This window comes from Nipponia nippon, unplaced genomic scaffold (assembly GCF_047370975.1).
Source record: "Nipponia nippon isolate SJK-2023a ecotype South Korea unplaced genomic scaffold, ASM4737097v1 scaffold_3, whole genome shotgun sequence".
In the NCBI taxonomy this organism is placed as follows: Eukaryota; Metazoa; Chordata; class Aves; order Pelecaniformes; family Threskiornithidae; genus Nipponia; species Nipponia nippon.
This window is the reverse complement of record NW_028262347.1, coordinates 5,871,570-5,891,976: the sequence shown is the minus strand read 5'-3', so window position 1 is coordinate 5,891,976 and position 20,407 is coordinate 5,871,570.

The following is a 20,407-nucleotide window of genomic DNA, read 5'->3' as shown; positions in this document are numbered from 1 at the left end:
ACCTCCTTTCTTAATAAACCTTTCTCTTTGTGTATTTGACTCATACTTGATCAGTTTAACTACATTTTAGTACTGTTAGCTCTGGGGAGACAACTCAGCTTTTGGCTCAGAATTCAGGAATGGAACTGTAGGATAATTTTCAATTATAATATCTCTCCTATTGATGATGAATGATACTCAAGAAAGAAAACAAAAACCTGAGCATGATAACCTAGTTTTAACTTGTAACCTAAACAGATGTGATCTGTGGACTTTGAGACTTAATAGCAATGGAATGCCATATTATTATTTTCCAATACCTTCTGGAGAGGAATTTCCCTGAACGGGTGTTGATGACAATTTAAAAAAGCATATTTGCACTGATTGGTGCTTAAAATGCAGTACCAGCTAGCCAAGCAACATTCACTTTGTAACTCTTCCTTGTTTGGTGCTCTTTAGCTTGTTTTCAGCACATCTCTTAATTTGGACAAAAAACAGACTGATTAGTTCCATTTTAATTCTAGTCTGTTTTATGTCCCAACACTCATGAGCTACTACAAAATTTCTGTGATTAACTTGTAAACACCTGAGCGGAATATTTAATTATGAGCTCCGTTTATCGTCTCATCTTCTTTTTTATATATCTTAAGTAGATTTTGCTTTTGAAAAATCAAACCAAAAAACTCCCCAGCAAACCCCTGAATTTTGAGCAAAAGTAAACCTAGCTATGCCCCTTTAATAAAAGTGAGGGTGAATTTTGGAGAAAATGAAGAAGCTGTTTCTTTTTCCAGTACAAATGTGATCTTGAAAATCCACAAATCAAAATGCTTATCTTGTGTTGGTGCCAGCACATAACACATGACTCCTTGGTAGATGAATGTCTACCCATAGAATCCATTATTAGTCTATTTAGCTTCATGTGCTGTGCTGACCTACTTTAACTTATTCTTAATAATGCACAACACTGTAGCAATATTGACTCATGTACTCATTTCTCATATACTATGAGGCATTAATAATGCATTGCATTTTTTCCTCCGAAGTCAAGATATGGTTAAATCAAATGGATCCTAATGTGAACATCAACAAATGAAACAGATTGGCCCTTGTACGAGCAAAATGACGCTTTATAAGGAAGGTATTTCATTCTGCTTCCCCTGACAAATGTTTCCTTAAATATGCCATTGCTATTTTTATGGTGAGCAAGGTGGGGTTTCAGGTTCTGTCAGGTTTTAGTATAACATTTAACAGCATTTTTTCTTGTCTGCATCTAGGAAAAAAAAAGACTGTTGAGCATGTTTTAAAAAGCATTGATAAATCCTCCCAGAAAGAAAATCTTACAAAAATCCCTTTAAAAGAAGTATTGTTAAAAGGGAACTGTATCACAAATGGGAACAGGTTCTGAGAAAATAAAAGTGAAAATCAGCATTATTAATGTAAAATGAATAAATTACTCTAAGGAGTTTGACACCTCCTGAGTCTAATGAGACCGAATTCCTGATGAGGGAAACTAAAGAAGATACCAATGAATATTATTGTGAAAATTTAGTTATTCTTATTTGTGGCCAACTGCAGAGCAAACATTTTTCTATAATCAAATCTTGCATGTGAACTTGAACATTTTGGTGAATCATTTAAAAAGATTCCCTGCCCCATGCAATACTGCTTTTCATTGTTATTATTTCCTAGGATGAACCAACTGATTCCGGTTGATGATTGGACACATTGCAGTGCTGCAATGCAAGAAATTAGACAGTTTCTCTTTTGCCTCTGTATCAGGGTAACTTGCATAAAAAGCAACAGCAATATAAGCCATCAGTCCCTAGACATAAAAAGTCAAATTCAGACATATAACATGTAACATTTAACTTATCATTTTTTCATTTCAAAGCAGCCTGTGCTTGTTTTCAAGAAATACACTGCAAATGTCATTAGCTGCTCTACTTGCACTATGAAACTTAGACTTTAAGAAGCTACATTAGCATCCTTAGCTCCAATCCTTTTATTATTTTTATAATTGTGGAGCACGATTAACTCAGGTGAAACAGCAGTGTTACACTATTTTCAAATAAGGGTGCACGGGATAAGAATCAACTTGGATAATCTAAGTTAATCTTGACTTATTTTAAGATATTGACTGGTTTATATAATTCATTAAAGGGTATGACAGCTCTGCTGTACTGAAATAATTAACAAGCTCTGTTAAGTGTTAATAATTTGGCCATTTTTTTAACAAATGAAACCTTCCCCTAAATTTTCAGCTTTAAGCCTTGGACAATACTTCAATTTGCTGTGGAATTTCAAGAAAATTATTTAATTAGTTTTTCAGAGATCTAATCAGTTGGATATTGGCCTTGAAAAATGTCTGTACATGTAATATCATGACTTTTAAATATCCACCAGTTTTAAAAGCCACAAAGAGCAGAAAATAACTTTTTTTTCAAATACCAGAATTAGTTGTTCTTCCTTTGGTGGACTTGGAAGTGCTAGGTTAACGGTTGAACTCAATGATCTTAAAGGTCCTTTGCAACCTAAATGATTCTATGATTCTATGATTCTATGAATATGGGAATATTTTGTTAATATGCAACAAGGAAACAATGTTTCTGGGATTATGTGCATACGAAACTTCTCAAACAAAGGAAAAAGACTTTGACAATTTTCTCCAGCACAGTACAGAAAAACATTTTGGAAATATTTTAAAGATTTTTTTTTTAAAAAAACCTGTCTTTTGGTATTTTCCTACATTGATCTTTAAGGGCATAGAAAAAAGATTTAGATGATTTTTAGAAATTTCCAAAGGATAGGACAGGGTCTTTATTCATTATCTGTTTTTTTACAAGATGGTAGCTTCGATTAAAATGCCCAGTCACTGAAACAATGGCACAAATACATCAAGGCGCCTGCTCTTGCACATCCTTGCCAAATGCTGTTGTGACCTGTGTAACTGGAAGGGAAGCACCCAGATCACAGGAAGACAAGGCTGGGTGAGTGTGCTAGAAAGCCTGCCTGTGTGTATGTGACTTGTATGGTATCTTCAGCACCTCTACAATCAGATTTTTTTTGCATTTTTTTCCAAACACAAAAGCACTTTGGTTTTGCCCATATGGTTATACTGAGGGCAAAGTCAATGAAACAACCAGGCTCTTCAACAAAAGTCCCTTTGTTCATGAGACATGGCACTGCTCCCTTGTAGATCTGAGTAGAAAAACTTGGGAAATATAAGCTCTTGGTCATTAACTTCAATGTTAATTAAGCATGTTCTGTGACTGGACAGTGGCAACCGACAAATTCACTTTATTCACTCATGGCTTTTTTCCCAGATGCTACAGGATAGGGTCAATTTGTGGAATAACATGTGGCATACCAGTGGTATCTAAAAGTTAGTGTGGTCTCAATTTCTTACCCCTGTGCAGTAAACAGCAGATTTAACACAGAGATTGAAAAGTCCATAAATGAAAGGCCAAAGGCTACCAGCAGTGTATGTTTCCACCCTGTCACGTTGTCCTCTACTGCACTGACACATCCATTAAGTAGACAATGCTCAGCAGTCTTCTCAATATTGGATGCTGTTCTTCCAGTGCCCCATCTCCCTCCCCAAATAGTGGACCCAAAAGACAACAAAAGTGTGTGAAGGTCCTTGAGACTCTGGGAAGGGCTGTCATGGGGGACTTACACCTGGGTGGGGTATGGGGACATTCCCAATGGGAACGGGAGAAGCTGTTACAGGGCAGAAGAGGTGGATTATATGACTTCAGTCATCTTCTAGCCTCCCAGGAAAACTATGTCTGGCTCTACATTAATTGTGAGGTATAACCATATATCCTGTATGATGCTTTTACCTGTACATGCTCACAGGAGTGTGTACTATAGAAAGCCCCTCTCCTCAATGTCATGTGAAAAAAATCAGGAAATCATTTTTTGTGTTTTATTCCACAACAGAAGTCTTCAGTTTCTGTCTCTTTTCTAAAAAGCTATTGAAAGGCTTGTGCTTAGTGAATCTATTCTGGTTTTAGAAAACAACATCACTATGTGATTCAGAGCAGGGACTCAAACAAGATTCTTCCCAGTTTACTCTTGTGAATAGCATGTGATCAGCATTCTTGTTACCCTACCCCATCCTCCCCTAATCATTCTTTAGACAAAAATCATGTCTCAGAAAAAAAAAAGGTACTTGCATGAGTTGGCATTTTGTGCACAGTAAAACATTCCATTGAAAAAATTCCTAAGCAGCTCCCCCTATAGATGCAAGTGCTATCAGTGCATGAATATAGTTTATTTCATTGTACCATTATTGACATTGACAAAGAATTTCTTATCTCTAGCTTTCAAAGATCAGCGAGACATCAACAGGATTTCTCTTCAATGAGACACGCTAGCACATGATGAAATTAGGTTGCAGCGTTGAGAGTTCATTAAAGGTGCTGTTCTAAGAAAGATATGTAGCCAGGGTTTTGCCAGCTAATAAATGACCCTGGATTTTTTAGCCATTATATATCACATTTGGAATTGCTGCATAAATTGTGAGGACCCATTTTCATAAGATTTAAGCATGTGCACTCTTGTTCTCTGTTTCTAGCAGACAATATCTCCAGGTCACACTGTGTTACAGGATCTCACAGTCTCGATATTCTTTGAGATCAATATAATCGTTACCTTTCTCATCATCATGATCTGCAGTAGCAAACAAAGGATTTGCTGACCTTGTGTTTTCACAAACCAAAGGAAATGGCATTGGGGAAAAGCTACAGGATCAGGCCCATTCTGGTTCATATGCTTGTAAAATGGTGTGTTAGGGATGGATTTAACTGTATATGGGGAGGACCATATGGTTATTCCTATACTATGTGTCCCAGAGCACATGCGGTACCTCGTTCCTCTCTCTTCAACAATCTGACCCTGAATTTGCGTAGTCTTCTAAAAAAAACCAAAACAAAATACTGATACTGAAAGTGTCATCCACATTTTCATTGTTCTGATATAAAGACTGCAAGTTCTACCTACAGCTCAATCTCCTAATGATCAAGAAAATCCTCCAATTGAATAGATAAATTCATTTTTCCTTCCTTGAACTAAATGCACAGTTATTAAAGCCAGAAAGATCACTGGCAGTTTCTCCCAGCTTGCACTGTAAGCTGAAAATGGCATTCTCATCACACGATTAATTAATGTTCTTGATGCAAAGAGATATGGGATAGATTTACCTGCCACATGTTATTGAATAACTCTCACATGTAATATTGCTTTGGCACGCTTTATGTTCCTGGAGTTAAAGTGCGCATCAATAGCTCAATGCATCGATAACCTAAGTGTCAGTACAGCTATAAAACCTGATTCTCCTTGAATTTTGCACAGTTTTCAGTACACTGGTCTCCTGGAAACGGGTCCTTGTTGATGCTATGAAAGTGGCACACAAATCAGAGGAGCTGAATGGTATAATCTCGTATAAAACAGATTGTTCCTTTTTTCTTTTTTTTATTTTTGTTAGCCTTCTTTCATCTTGCTGCAGAGATGCCTTGAGAAGTATTAAAAATTTTTGGACTGCTGAATACACTTTTCTTTCACTTTTCAACTACTTGGAGTTTGTCCCCTCTTGGGTGAACCAGCCACTTCCAAACTCAACTCAGGTCTTTATTGGATTCAATGAGGTATCACTGGTCTTAAGGTATAATATTAATCACTGGAATAGTACGTTTTAGAATAGAATAGAATAGAATAGAACAGAACAGAACAGAACAGAATAGAATAGAATAGAATAGAACAGAACAGAACAGAACAGTTCAGTTCAGTTCAGTTCAATTGGAAAGGACCTACACTGAACATCTAGTCCAGCTGCTATTATTGTCCTCTGGTTTAGTTCAAAGGCCTAGAAATAGTGCAACGACTATTGCACAGCCCCTCAGGGTGGCATTTTTTCACTAGCATGATAAAGATATGTTTAGAATGCTTTGGAGAGCACTATAAAGGCATGTGAAGGTATTTGGGCGTTCAAGGTTTGTTGGGTTTGTGTCAAAGCCTTACGTAGGACAGATGGAGAGGGTCTAATGTGGTTTTGACATTGCTTGCTTAGTCTCAATAACAGCAATTTTATATTTACAGGTTTAAAGTTAATTATTTCCTTTTCTCTCTTTCTTTATTTCCTTCTGTCCTTCCAAACTGGACAATATTTTGCTGCTAACCAAGCTCACAAGTAGGGTTTATGATTTCTCTGGAGAAAGAATGAAGACATGAATGTGCATCTAGCTCTAGTTATGTGATATCTAGATATCATACCAGCAGAATCTCCATTCAAATTTTTGGAGCTAAATGCAGTAAAACTCGTGTGTCATCAGACTCAGTTCTACACTTAACCAGCCTGCTCTCCTGGTGAGATATGATCTAATATAATTTGAAAAGAGATAACACCAACTGTGAGGAAAGTTTGTGTCAATAAGCTTAGAAGGGGTTTTTGTTTGCCTAGTAGCACACCATTTTACTTGCTATTTGATTTTGTAAAATACATAAGCTATAGTATAAACTGTGCTTTTATAGCAACAACAAAAAATATCTAGTATTTTCCAAGTAGTGAACCTTACAGTGGTAAGGCTATACTGGTATCTCATTTTAAACATGAGACACTGAGGAATGGAAAACTAGATTATAATTCATTTCAACAGATTGCAGGCATATGTGTGCCTTTTTGACATCTGTAACTGAACTTTTCTTCGCCAGCTCTCCTTACAGTTAGGGGAGGAAAGCAGGCACTTCTAGGCATGATTCATCTGACCTAATTGAGAAGAATATTTGAGAATGTGTCTGGGCTTCACAGCATATATCAGCTAGATTTCCCCCGACTGTAAAGAGAAACTGGAATGACTTGCAAAGACATAGATGCCTTCATTGTCAACATCTATACTTGGTCAGATGAATCCTGTCCATTTTGAGTGACAATTCAGGAAGTTCATGATGGAACAGAGTTTCCCCTGAGCCAATATCCTGACCACCTTTCAGAAACCTGAAAAACAGCCTTTTTCAAATGTCCCTCCATACCTCCCAGCCTTTATCCCCAGCTATTCTACCTATCTTATGGCCCTCAGCAGGAGTGCTAAAAAAATAAATCCATGCTGGCCTGCAAACTTGCATTATTTACTACCTAACCAGTAAGGGTGCTATACTACTTAGTTGAACGCTTAAAAGACCAACAGAGACCATTGCCAGAGTCCTTATGCTAAAAGTTGAGGGCAAAAAGAGTGTAAAAGCAACTCTAGGTCATCTCAGATCCTTTCTCTTTGTGCACTTAATCTCTGTTGGAATCAACCTGACTCATTATTATGCATTTAGTTCATGGTGTGCATGAAGCAGCAGACAAGGGTGTCCAAGGTGTGGTTCAAGTCACATGTGGTTCATCTATGACAGCTGTCACCTTGTTGCAGGACAGTGTCACAGTTGAGGGACAATCTGCGCCTAGGACAGGAGTTTCCAAGTTAAGCCAAATTCTTGGATATGGGAGAAAGTTAGGCAGGGCTGCTAAGGCAGGATCACCCAGCCCATATCTATTGGGCAACAGCATCAATTTGGCAAGAGCTGTGGCTCTCGGCTGTGAAATGTGGCAGAAGTTCCCTCCATCACTGCCACCCTGTGCTCCCTACCTCTCTCCCCCGTACGAAGACTTTGGAATGTGACCCACAAAATCAGGGAGGTAGAATGGGAACAACAGTACCCAAAGAACGTGGATAATTGCTTACAATTAATACTGACAATTGCACAATCACATGTGAAAGAGTTGTATTACACAATCTCTTACATAACACCTAATCTTAACCTAATTCTACTACACTGCTTATGCCTTATACTAAACTACTGTTGTTGAAGAATATCCCCATTTAAGTAACATTAAAATTTGGATGTTACAGCTCTTGAATTATTCAGGAATCTGATGAAAAAGCAACATTTCTGGGTTTACTGAGGTTTATTTTATTTAAGACATTTTTGCCATAATATCATTTGCTATCTTAACTCCTGGGATACTGATGTAGATTATTAAATTGTGCCTGAAGTAATTTCTAATGGTTTTAAAAGGAGGCAAAAAAATGAGCTCCTTAACAGAAAATGACAGTACATTTCCCCTGCCCTAATCTTTGATTTTCTTTTTCAGCAGGATATTCCCAACTGACTTAAAGGCATTTTATATTTCAACAGGCACTTTTCCCAGCCGCAGCAACCCCAAGGGTAATCTTACCCCTGTTAAGGAACGTGCCTCACTTTTGAGTGTTTTCATGAGCCCCAAATTCTGTGTCACTGAAACACAAATGAGTGTTTTAAAACAATTCAACATCTCAAAAAAAGATCTGCCTGGGTCAGTAACTAGTTACTGTTATTATTATTATTGAATGTAACTGTTAAAATACATTATTGCACACATTTTGTAAGCACTCATCTCCTTAAGATCTGGAACCACTTATCTGTTTTTAATATGTATCATGCTTTCTAATGGAAACCAAGGTCTTCTCTGACTTCTGGTGACAAGTTATCAATAGGAGCAGATTATGCGGAGCAGAGGTAGGCTCCTTAAGAAATTGCCCATATGTCTCACTAAACAGGTAGCTGCTGAAAGAGATTTGTACATGATCAGACTTGGCTGAACTTATGCTGGAAAGTCAGTTTGTAACTGTGATCTCTAAAGTTTTGCCCCATCTCCTGCAAAATGCAACCCAGAAGAATACCACAGTATCCTCCTGAAGAGTCCTGCAATATCCAACTTCTGCTCCAGGGTTTAGAGGAGTTGCCCAGAGAAACATTGGGGTTTTGTAATCCAGGAAACAATAAACAGTTCTTTCAATGCCCTTGTCACAGGACAATAAGCATGAAGCCTTGATATAATATGGTCTCAGTGTTTGTTAGGCTGGATGTTGATTGCTCTAACAAGATAAACTTCTCTCTGACTATCATTAGATATAATGTAGCCTAGAAGTGATAACAAGGTAGGTCTTTGTGGCTGGAGCATCCTCTTCCCTACAGTTATATAAAGACAACACTATCATCAACTGAGGCTGGAAAATCTAAGGAAGTACTAAATGAAGTAGGACTCTACCTTGGAAAAGAGTTTGCTGAGGATGATTGTGATCTATACATTTACAAACTACATGTTCCTTTAACACGAAGAAAATACATTTTTTTCATGCTGCTGTACAACTTTTTGCCACAGGATGTTGTGAAGGCAAAAGGAAGAAATTAATCAAATTAACAGAATACTCTATCAAAGTTATCACACGTTATGATCCAGATAGTTTCAGTTAAAGGTGATGTAAATCATTGATTATCAAAGGATGAATTATTCTTATTCTCTTTTCCTCAATATCTTCTATCATTCACTCTTAAAAACGGGATTCTGGGAAGATTAATTTTGATCTGACCCTGGATGTTGGGCTCATGTTCCTGTGCTTCAGATCACTACCATCACCTGAGAAGATGTCAGCAAAAAGAAAGGGGTCCTACATACTGGAGAATAAGCTAGATCAGGATTCTCCTTCAAGGGACAGTGCACCATGAAAAGAGGCGATACAGCACCCATCCATTTTAGTGCCAGCCAGTATTTGGCTTGCATTTTAAAAAAAGAATTGTGAGCCTGGAATGCCGAAATGGCTTTTACTGTGAAAAAGGAGTCTATATCAAGCGTGTCAAGTGTATATCACCCAGCTCTTCTCAGCTGATGGTGTGCTAAAGGACTAGCAGATCTTCAAAGTCCTTTGCTAGCCACCAACACTTCTTTCATGCGTTTACAGCTGCAGCTGCCATCCTCGTAAGCATCCTACAACATCTACCAGAGACCCTCATACTCCCCTGAGCTAAAAGCTGGAGCAATAAGAATTCCTGTACCAATATTTTACCAGTAACAGATTCATCATTGCTTACACATTGCAGGGCTGAAAACTATATTAGACATTTCTTGGTTAAATGCACATTCTGTGTCTTAATGTGAATATATGTTGATTTAGTTTCATTCTGTATGAATTTATGTCACTCAATTACAGGAATAAAGTAAGCTTTGGTTAAAAAAAGCATTGGGACAGCAGCTATTGAAAGACACACATGCTATCTCTGTGCCTTGTAGATTTTTCTAATGTAAAGGCAAGCTTCAATTAGTTCAGCATGATATTCAGGTCATCACTGTCATAACGAAAGAATGAATTATTTCCCATTTCATTTCAGGAGAGAGAATAACAAAAAGTAGCTATAATCGGTGATGTAAGTTCGACTTGTTGATATATTGTAAAGGACTTTTGTTTGAATTGTTTACATTTCAATCAGATTTATTACTTAATCAAAATAAATCAAAGTTATTATACTGTCTTTTTAATCACTGCAGTTCTCTTGGTACCTGTTGAGGGGCCCATGCGGGAAGGAGAAAGGTGATAATTACAATAAATTTTTTTTCAGTCACAATGAGTCCTGAAATTATCTAAATCATGTTGTCAAGCACTAGAAACTTGAATTCCCAGTGTTTCAAGAAGTAGGGGCCCTGTTTCACTGTTGTAGGACTGTATGAGGACACTTCATACGACTACGAAATTTACACTATTTGGCAATAGAGTGATCATACGCCATTGCCTTTACACAGCAGAAGGAAGGGAGCTACGGTGTAGCTCAGAATTAAACCCAGTGTTTCCCTTTGTGAAGGCTAGCAGAAAAATTCTCCTTCTCAGTATGCAGAAAAGCTCATCTTGCACTGAGGTGCTTCACCTGCCACTTGTGATTAATTTCCCATTCTGTCCAATGTCTCACTTTGATTATTAATGATAATGCTTTGATTTATGACGGGTGCCTGCTAAATACTCTATTGCCAAACAAGGAACAACGCTTTTGTTCAAACAGGTACACGGTGGAGGGGACCAGTGCAACAGGCAGATGAGCCCATCTCTTCTTGAGCAAGGGCTTGAATCCAGCTCATGCTAGGATCTTTACTTCTTAGGAGATACGTCTTTGGCGGCACCTTTGGAAAGGGCTACAAATTCCTTACAATAAGCAGGGAAGACAACCATAAAAGAGCTTGTCTTGAAAGTCAGCCTGTGTGGTGAAGTCCATGGAACGTCAGACCAAAGAAACAGCTGATAGCCTTCTCTTCCCTCCTTGAAACTCTCCAGCATTGTCACCAGTGAATAGCTAACACAAGTTAATTTTCCCACCACAAGAGACTGGTGGGACCAGACATTGTAATTTTATCTCATGTTAACCAAGGCCAGGTCAACCCTCGGCTGCAGGGAAGGGAGGGGAGAAAGCTTAAAGTGCTGACCTCATTTAACTGCTTTGCAGAAAAAACAACAGGTGTCTACTTTCCAATCAGATTTTACACTAAGATCACTATCACGCATTAATTATATCATTATTAAAAAATAAAATACACTTTAAAGGTTCCTATCATAAAACTAATCAGTATCTTACTACTACCTCTGCTTATCTCTGATGTTCATTACACTTTTTACTTTTATTTTTACAGAAGAGCCTAGGAGCCCGAACTGGGTCGTACTTAGACATTGTACAACATACACAGAGTAAACAACATACCTGCCCCAAACAGCTTGCAATCTGGAAGGCAATATGCAACAGGTGGGTGAAGCAAAGCAGCAGGTGGGAGTGGGGAAATTGTAATGATAGGATGTGTTAACACTTGTACAGTTCACAGATGAATCATCAAAATAATTGAGCTAGAACTGTCTTTCCTTTCTGTCACATAAGACAAATCTTGGAATTATCATTTGGTTTTGTTTTGGGTCTTATTAATGCAAAAAGTCCTGTACAGTTCAAAAGTGGATTGATTTAAATGAGGTCTAACCCTGTTCAAGGAACCAAAAATGGGATACTTGCAATGGATAGGCAAATCCAAAACCAGATTAACACAACTGCCTAATTCAAATGTCTCAAAACAATGATTCTTACTACTGGTTAATTATTCAGCATTAATTTGGCAGAGCTATGCATTGATCCAAAATGGGAACCTGAAGCTATGGTGAAAATCCAAATCACAGCGAGACTTAGAGGAGAGGGAATGTAATTGTCCATATTTGCCTGAGTATCAGACATACTTCAGTTTCATTAATTACTGCTGCTGATTACCCAGACACAGAGGAGACTAAGTCAGACTGACCAAGAAACAGAGAGAAGGAGCCCAATGAATCCAGAGGACTGAAAAACTGGGGGAATGGCAGGGGGAAGAGAAGGAAGACTCGGCAACTGAAGGACCTCTGGGAGGGAAGGGGTACTGCAGGATTTTGAGAACCTTGAAGGAGTCTGATAAGGGAAATGCATTGGTGGCAAAATATGGCTCTGCAGACACACATTTGAGAATATACAGGAAAGAGTTGGTGGTCTTATTCCATCTTTTCTCAGCACACAGAAAGAACCTCAGTGCCCTCATCTTCCCTCACACTAAACAGCAGAACCCAGTGACTCTGCCCTGGGTAAGATAATCCTGATGCCAGTAACTTTCATAGTTACTGAACAAGGACAATCACCTAAAAGCCACAGCTGCCCTCTTCTTTTAACCCTGACTGTAGTGTGCCACTCACCTCAGGCTGGAACATTACATCCTGGTGTAGTTCATGCCATAATGTTGTAGAGTGTCTATTGCCCAAAGTCTATGAATCAAGATCTAAAAGGATCTAAAGCAAATTTCACTTTGACACGGTTATAGGATGAATTCTCCAGCTCATGCTATGCCCAAGGTAAAATCAGTTAGTCATCAGGAAGCGTTTTTTTCATGCTTTGTGATGTAGGAATACAATCTGTTCCCATAAATAAAAACTAAGCTTCAATGACTCCAGTTGCATTAACCATGAAGCAAAAGCTGATGCTTGTTTCTGTGTTTTGTGTTGTACAACTCTGAGTTCACAAGCAATGCCTAACAAATAAACCTGTAAGAAATGCTTAAATTAAACCTTACCACATGCCACATAAATAGTTACAGTGGGGAACAGGGGAGAATCTGGACTGGAATTAACATGAGGACCCCCTGAGACAATAGGGTTAGCTGCAGCTCAGAACAGCCCTCCCAAGCAGAGAAATCCCCATCACATTGTTTAGACAAAACACACACAATTATGCTGTGGCAGATGATGTCTCTGTGGGAATCAAATGCCCCATCTTCAGGTTTTCATCTTTCATAATGAACATGTCCAGTGTGAGAAAGCTGTAGGTTTGTGGGTATGCATGTAATGAATGGCAGACAAATTAGAATTAAAAAATTAGTACCCCAAATCTCTCAGTGAACCACAGAAATGCACAGATACTTTTTAATAAACAGATCTTTTGTAGTTATGTATTGCCATAGAAGGAAACTACACATGTCATCAGAATTTATAAATGCGGTGTTCAGAAATAGGTTGTAAGATTTGAGATAATTTTTGCATCTCAGAGGAAAAAAAATTCTTTGAAACTAACCCACAAGTTAGTCTTACCCTGATATTCATATTTTATCGATGATCTCACTTGACGTACATGTTTTTGCTTGGGATTTTGACAAAGATAGTTATCATTTTTGCAGCAGGCTTTGTAGACCTTAGTGGGTTTAATCTCAGTTTGACATCTTGTGCATTGAGCACATCTTTCTCTTTTTGGGTTTGAATAATCACGTGTTTCGGAAGCAAAGCTCTAAACAGCGTGGATATTTTGGGGCCAAATGAAGTAGTATTAATGATTAAAGGTTAACCTGAAGTACAGTTTGTCTGAAGAGTTTTAGGAAAACAAGGCAGTTAAACTCTGTTGTATTATACAATGAAACTACTGTCATTCTAGAGACTATTGATAAGATTTCACTGTTGTACTTCATATTTCAAGAGCTAATTTCCAAATATCCCAAAATTATGAGGGATGTTGGTAAAGCCTTGCAATGCCCCAAGGAGATAAGAAGTGTACTGGTCTCTCTTCAGAGCTGCCAAAAATACTGGTTGGGTGTCACAGACAGGAAAAACATGAGGAGAAATTATTGTAGCTGTTGTATGGGTGCATAAAAAGAAGCAAGGAAAGCTAAAAAGTTGCCACAGTAAAGTAAGGAAAAAGTGAAAACATGTATCAAAAGCTTATTAGTAATTAAACTGGAAAAGATTAATGTCACAATAACCTATTACGAACATTTCACACTGCTCACTGGGAGAATCTGAAGGACTTTGTGGTCCCACATGAGAAATGCTTGAGTGAAATGTACTTAATTTCCCTGGGGACATCTCAGACATGCTTTTCAGAGGGAGGACAGGCACCAGATCACTGAACTGGGCTGTGGTAACAATCCTGTGATCTCTGGATATTAAACCATGGCTTGGAGAGGACATGGTGTCCTTTCATGGTCCAAGTCACTCCCAGTGACTCTAGAGATCTTTTTCCTGGGTCTTGTCTTTTCAGGGAGAGGGATCAGACTGCTGGGATTCAGCAGTGCCTCAGAGAAGTTCGCTTCTTCTCCTCCTTCTTTCCCGCATATATTTACTGCAGCTATGAGTGCAAAAACCTGTAGCCCAAAGACTGCTCCAACTTATCTGCCACTGAAGACTGTGGCGATGGAAGGTACTGAGCACCAGATAGGCATCTCTGCCAGTCAGGGCTACCTCGGTAATCAGGCTGAGCCCAAGCAACAAGCGGGAACAGCCTCCTCAGTTTGGTGCTTAAAGTATTAAAGAAGATATTTAGAGTTGTTCTAAACACACCAGAGGAAAATGTTTACATTTGTTTGATATACTGAAAAGTCTAACTAAAAACTAACAAATTCAAATCAACCTGAAAATGGGTCTGCCTTTGAAAGGCAAACATTCTGGTTGAAAACTGAAAAAAATATCTTTTCTTTAGGAAAAAAATACTTAGGTTTTTTTTTCTTTTTTTTTTTTAAATAAAATAAGCTGTTTCCCTTTAAAGATATTGCCTAATTGCAAGCATGTTTTCACATCCGAACTTTTCTGACAGAAAAATTTTAGCCAAGTTGCAACTTAGAAAATAATTTAGTCCGTAGAGGTATAAGTCCCAATGTCAAAAGAGACGATTAAAATCAGAAGGCTTGACTTTTTTTCAGAGCATGGTCTCTCACCTCTCAACGCTTTCATCATAACTTTTGGATGAGCTCTAGCCTGGACAGACAATCTTCTTGACCTTTCGGTACCTCAAAGTTGTCACATGGTCAAAGGCCACCTGAGGTAGGTCAGGGAGAGACAACAGGGAGGTGACAATGCTCCCAAGGATCCCACCTCACCCACCACTGTGGGATGGAGCTGGGACAGGTGGGTTGGTGCGTTCTGGGACACCTTACACTCAGCAATCCTGGCTGATCACTCTCTTGTTTGTGTAGCTTAGCCAAAGCCCATGCATCAGAGAACATATAAATAAAGGGCCTGGTTTCAAATGCATAGATTCCAATGTAAAGCTCATAGCAAAGATTTTCCAAAAGACAAGTGTGGTTTTACTCTTTCAATAGATTTCTATGAAATATATATCAATGAAAGAAGTACCTGTGTGGTAGCTATTTGGTTTTAAAGTAGCAGAGGGTGTTTGTGGACAGGTTTATATTTTCAATGCAAAACAGCTTCCATATATCCTGGCTACATCAGGATTAAAACTCTCAGACATAAGCTTTGTCAAGTGCAGGGGACAGCACAAATGACTGTTGATTCATATTCTTTTAGGCCTGTAAAGTTATAACTATGTAATATGAACACAGGCTCTTTAGGGTAGTTTAGAGCCAATCTGGAACCCTTCCAGCCTGCACCAAAGGATTTAATGGCATAGTTTTTATTTTCTGCTTAGTGCAGTGTACCATTAATTGAAGGTAATTGTCAAGAGGAGACTGGCTTTCAAAAACTACATAGCTCTCAACTGTTCTGGTGCAGAATGGATGCCCTGAGTTTAGGATCACATTTCTGCCATGCTCTACATTACATTTGTCTTGTCACACAATTGTGTGATTGTGTTCAACTAAATAGTTATTCTGTGCTATTACAGCATTTCAAAATGGGGACTCAAGTAACACTGCAGAGAAAGACAGAGAGAGAGGGAGAGACAGGTTTGTATTGGGCTGAGGACTTGTCTGCTTGAACTAAACAAAACCTTGAAAGGTATCACAGGTCCAAAGCATTTAATGGAGCAGCTCATTTGTTTTGCTGAAGAAGGAAGCCTTGCAAAGTGAGAGAAGCAGCTTGCAGCAGAGTACGTTAAAGGGAAGAATTAACTTGTTAACAAAGAGGTCCAGCAGTCACAAAATGTGCTGTGAGACCTGGCAGTGCTTCCCAGCTCCCAAGATGATGTGTAAACATGAACCATTTCTCTGTGTCCTCTGCTTTTCTTTGCAAGAGGACAGGAGAAAATCATGGTGAGCTCCACCGTATTCTCCAGCTTGGTCAGTCAGAAGACCAAGACTACAGTGCACTGTACCATATAGACACAAAGTTGGCCTGCTGACTCCAACCCTACTGCTATGCGTGAAAGAATTACCATAATTTACTTAACTGATATAATATTGCTATTTATTATCTCTACTGCAGTAGTTCCTGGGAATCTCAGACGTGGTCCATGAACCACATCATGCCAAGCACTGCAAAAATAAAAAGAAAAGCCCTTGCCCCAGTCTGGAGGCCATTTGTGTCTCAGGGTGTAACTTGGCCCCAAACCTAAAACTTAATTAGCATTGATGTTGATGAGGTGTGAGGGAGAATGGAATCTGGTCCGTCCTTCCACAGCTGCACTGGCTTTGCAATGTGAAAAACCAAGATCAGCCAAAAGTGATTAAGAAATTATTTTTGAAACTGGAGTCAGCACATGTAACCACAGTTAGACAACAGGGATCAGCAGATCTGCAATGTAAGGAGGTTTGAGTCTTACATAGCTACTTTAAAAGTAAAGTTCCCCTGTGAAAGTCCCTCCCGATTTTATCAGCAAATTTATCAGCAGCATCAGCTGAGAGGCCAAGGAGTATGACCAGCTATGGAGGAGGATCTGCTCTCTTGTCTCTTTTTTCTTAGAAATCATTTATTTGAGTTTTGTAAAAAGCATTTTGTTTCTCAGAGGCATTCTTTGGATGAATATGGAGGTAGTAATTTGATTACAGATAGAATAAATGCACCTGTTTCTAGCAGAAGTGCCACAAACCATAATTTGACTAAAAAATATGAGTGATCTCTTTATAAATCTCACTGTGTGAGCTTCATAGGCGGTCTCTGTGCTTATGCATGTATAGGTGGCTAAATCCTGAACAGGATCAAAATGGAAATTCCAGCTGATGTTTTCAAACACTACCTGAGTAAGTGAGTGCTCTTTATAAATCCAAACTTCTTGAACATATAGAGAAATAGTGTTTGTGAATGTGTGTATGTATATATATATATAAAATTAGCTTTCAAGGGACTCGTATATAGATGCTACACAGTCTGTAATTCATTAGCAAATAACTTCCCAAAGTTTCCAGCCCACTGATGATAGAAATAATACTTTACCTGGTCAGGGCTATTGGGAATGGAAAGAAAGTTCTTTTATATGTTTTTGAAAAGAAGAAAAAAATCAAGTTATGCTGAGTGAAATATAAGACTTCCCTGTGGTGGTTTTATTGTTCCCTTCACTGGACTCATGATCTCGTTCTCATTATAAAAACATCTGAAGTGCTGTCCCAGGGTTCCCCAGAACCCATTACTGATCAAGTATGGAGAACCTGAGCATGCAAACAAAAGACTAAGGCACATTTGCAATCGCATATCCCTCTCAAACACAGGATACTCATTAGCTTCAGAAAGATTTCAACTGCATTGGGTGAACCATTGGACTCAGTGGAGAGAGCCTGAAACTTTTTTTCAGGTCCTAAAGCTACAGCCCTCAATCGCTTTTACTTTTATTAGACCTTAATGGTCATATTCACACAGGATGTGCCATTTCATCTTTCATCAGGCTTATACCTTCTCACACTGCAGAGATCATGGGACCAAACTGAGAGTTCAGTGAAGCTGCACACAGCACAGATCTTCTTAAAATCAATAGGAAAGACGATTTTTATATGATTGCATATGTGCTCACACATATAGGAAATATCATTTTGCTTTGTGTGTGTGCGTATATATTTATATACAAAACTGTCATCTCCAATATATTTTCTAGACACATCCTGTAGTATTCTGAAAACACATGGGTAAAATGGTAGCTTAAAAACTGTTCTGACCACTTGTTCCCATGATACTGAAGAGCTGTATGTGAAAACAGAAGAGGTCACCTATATAATAAATTATTTAGTATAGCCTCATAAATCATCAGCAATTGGAAGAAGTTGAAATAATTCTGGTATATGTTTTAATGAATAACAAAAGCAAATCTCCATTTCCTTTGGTGCCCCCCAATCAAAACAAATGGTGCCAACCAGTAGCTTTTAGTAATGTTTACAGTTGACTATCGTTTGGGCTCTTTGGATGATTAATCGGAGATATAGAAGTAGGTAAACACAGTGCTATTAGCTTGTCTTCACTGTATTCTGATATAGACCAAGCTTTGCCCAGCCCAAAGGACATGAAACTCTTAAAAGTTCAGTGTTTGGGAATTTAAGGAACTGAGGAAAGTAATAGCTCTAATGCATTTTGCCACTTGCCATGTACTTTTGTGGAAAGCATATTGATAGACTGGAAAAAACCTTAGAGAAAAAAAGATGTAAGAATTCGTAGTGAAGAATCAAAAAAGACAGGAGAGAAAGGATATATTATAAGGATAATAATCACCATAAGCTTTTATTCCCACATTTAAGAGCAAAAAAAATAGAGGTAAAATGATTTAACAAAATGTTGCAATTCCATTCTGACATCCTTCTCTGCTGGCTGAAGCATTTATAAGTTTATAAAAAATAGGGGTTATGAAAATAGGAACTCTCTTGTATGTCTTTCTAGATGATTCATTTAGTGTTTCTGAAGAAACTGCAATTTATTTGCAGATTATGTAGCTCATTTACAGAATGTTTCCACATTTGTAACCTACCAGCCTCTTTCTCTGAAGAGCAATAATGGAAATGTAAATGTGGAAAGAACCAGTTAAAATCAATGGAGCAGAATCAGAAAAGATGTCAGTAAAAGTATCAAAATAAGAAACAGAGAAAATGCACATTTATCAGTTTAGCTGAAAGAAATAAGTATATACATATATATAAAACCTCTTTCCTTTAATTGCAGTTCTTTATTAAACAAAGTGGAGACATCTAGAGATTTGTTCTGATATCCTAGCTTTGCTGAGGTTTCCTTTAAAGCCAGTGTTGCGGCACTTTATAAGTTCACGTATGGACTGAACATCTTTCTTTTTCTTGGTGTCTGCATGATCAGCCACTGGCAGAGCCCTGGACCAGTACATTGAAGAAATGGCTCTACTCTTTTCTGACTCCCTTGTGGAGCAGCCTCTTCAAACATCATCATCAACACTTTCCTTGGTAAACTTTATATACACTGTCTGATTTAATCACATTAATTTTAAACTTTTTGGACTATCTGTGCCCAAAAAAGCAGAATTCAGCTGTAGTGGACTATTGTCTGGGGCCTCTGGATATTGCCTTAATGCAAATAGTACCGAACTGCAATGGGGAGAGAAAAAAAGTTCTTCATCCTCCCAAACTCCAGATTATTGTCTGTGCCCCAGAAAAGCATCAGAAAAGATAACATTTCTTTTGACATCTACTGTAGTATATGACTAAGCAAGTCTAGTTATCGCACTGGTAAGCTGAGGAGATTTAAACCAAAAAGAAAAACATCAGGATGGAATTGGAACAGAAGAGAAAATAGTGGAATAAAAACAGTATAATGCTATAAATTGCAAGTAAATAAATTATGCTCCAGAAGTTAAAGGTGATTTTACTGGTCTAGGTTAAAGACTGTAATAAATTATGCTGATACTTCAGTATTTTGCTAGTTGTAGCCTAACATTCCCAAGATGGTTGGTAGTCGGAATATAAGAAAAAAACTGTTTTAAATGCATTGCTGAATTTGATTGAATTTAATGAGATGTGCAAAAACTGTAGCAATGGAAAAACTGACTCAACAACTAACAAACAAAATCAACAAGAGAGACAAAAATAAATAAATATCTAGATGTAGGGTTTCCGTTTGCTTTATTCTCAGAAAAGACGGAACATCCGTGCTAACACAAAATTCTTTGAATTTTGACGTGAGGTCTATTGTAGGACTGATCCACAGTCAGCTAGGGTAAGTGGAAATTTTTCCATTGTTTTTCATACTCTTTGGACAAACACTTAAATGGTCAGCTGTGAATATAGGATGAAGTATTGCTCAGGCAAAATTTTTGGTGTCCAAGAAAACAACTGACAAAATGGAAAGATTACCAGCTAAGAACGAGTCTAGTTAGTCAAAAAAAGAGGTTGTATCTTGTTATGAGAAATATAATGAAAAAGGGCCCTGGAGAGTTTTTCAAGCAGCTCTAAAGAACAGCAATTAAGTCTGTGCAGGATTTC